This window comes from Arabidopsis lyrata, assembly GCF_000004255.2.
Source record: "Arabidopsis lyrata subsp. lyrata unplaced genomic scaffold ARALYscaffold_8, whole genome shotgun sequence".
Taxonomy (NCBI): Eukaryota; Viridiplantae; Streptophyta; class Magnoliopsida; order Brassicales; family Brassicaceae; genus Arabidopsis; species Arabidopsis lyrata.
The window spans coordinates 17527234-17529039 of NW_003302548.1; the positions used below are offsets into that span (position 1 = coordinate 17527234).

Below are 1806 nucleotides of genomic sequence, written 5' to 3' on the forward strand. Positions count from 1 at the left end.
GTTACAATCTCATTTAAATACATTTTAGTAATTAAAAATTAAGAATTTAAATAATAATTTATGAAAAGTTACACCAAGAGACGCGGCGGTAGATAATTAAATGTTATAGCTATTTATAAAATAAACCAACAATTGCATTTGTTCGTGAAATAAACTAAATATATAAACCAAAGTTTGCAATTGTTCGTAAAATAAACTAAATATTGCAATGATTCGACTAAGCGGTTTCAACTGTTTATGAAGAGTTACAATAAAAAACGCAACCGTAGAAAACATCCGAAGTGCAATTTATAAAAAAAAAAAACATAACCGTAATATATATATTTTAATTAATAAAAATATTTACAAAAAGTTACGATAAAAAGACGCAACCGTTCACATGTGCAAATGATATTTATTAGATTGCTATTATATATAGATTAAGAAACAATAAAAAGTAACTAAATAGTACTCCCTCTGTTTCATATTATAGGATGTTTTACGCATTTTATTTTGTTTCGCAATATAGGATTTTTAAGAGTAACCGTTCAAGTTTCTATGCAAAAAATTAAATTTGTATAATTTGTGACTATTTAGATTCTGCAGTAAAGCATATCATTGGTCAAATTATCTTTAACTATTTATTAAATTATGTTTTAATGTAAAATATCTAAAAACTAAAATAATTAATTAGTTTTTTAAACTTTGTACTTTTAGGCAAAACATCCTATATTTTGAAAGAAAGAGAGTATAAAATTGCATTAATAAATAAAAAAAATTAAATAAATCTGAGGTTTGACAACCAAAAAGCAAATATCAATAACCAATGAGAGAATAAAAATAGATAGAGAGAGTAAATGCAATTTCAAATCCTGTTCATCAAATCATTCATTCAACTAGTCAAATTAAAACGTGAGCTTGCATGTGGTTGAAGCTAGGGAAGAAAGTGACAACTCATTAATCATCTGTTGTTTCCTTTGAGGACCAATTAAGACTGTTGCAGTCTTTAAGCAACGAGCATTGTTCAGGATATATGCGACCACATCTATTTCTTCTTGTCTTCCTTCACACCCTATCCACTTAAAAGTTTCCAGACTCGTCACAAAACATTGAGGAACACAACTCAGTTGATTCTTCCAGTAAACCATTGGAGTCCTACTAATAGGTGAATGTTCCTGAGATAAGAAAAAAGTAGAGTTGGATTAAAACATTGTGCATTAAACAAAATAATAGATAGTCGAAGTTTTTAGTAAACTCACATTGACATAGAGCTCGAGGACTTGTAGTTTAGGAGCATTTTCGAGCAATTGGACAAGTAATTTTGACCAATATGTGTTGCATGTGCATAGCTTGAGATGTTCAAGTTGATTGAAGACAATTCCATCAGTATACACATCCTGCACATATGATTAAAAACCAAAGATAAATTAATACATCTAATATGATATCTGTTGAAGTCAAATGGAAAAATATTGATTACCTCTACACTGTTGACCTTTAAGCATAATGAAAGACGCTTGATGGATGCGATAGGTTCGAGTAGCTTTGTGGCGTTGGGGAATGCAACATCGATATACGCTTGCTCTAGCTTAGGCATGTTTTCAATGGAACAAGAGGGGCGATCATCATGATCCTTAATTTTTAAATACCTCAAAGAAGGAGTATCTATCTCATATCCATCGAAATTAGATACATCACCTATCTCAAGGGATAAACTCTGTAGAGACGGGACACTGACACTAAACTTTTGCTTGCTGTAACATCGTTTAGTATTAATGTGTTTCAAGGTCAGATTCTCAAGAACAGGGCAGTTAGATAGAAATCGTT

The 1806-nt window shown here is 30.3% G+C and overlaps 1 long non-coding RNA gene across 1 annotated transcript; it reads right to left on the reverse strand.

The window, feature by feature from the left end:
* Nucleotides 1-769: 769 nt before the first annotated feature.
* LOC110225835 lies at nucleotides 770-1510 on the reverse strand. Its single transcript, XR_002329973.1, has 3 exons — nucleotides 1460-1510; nucleotides 1239-1376; nucleotides 770-1154 (listed from the first exon to the last, which is right to left on the reverse strand). It is a non-coding gene; the product is annotated as an uncharacterized LOC110225835 (long non-coding RNA).
* Between the last annotated feature and the right edge of the window lie 296 nt (nucleotides 1511-1806).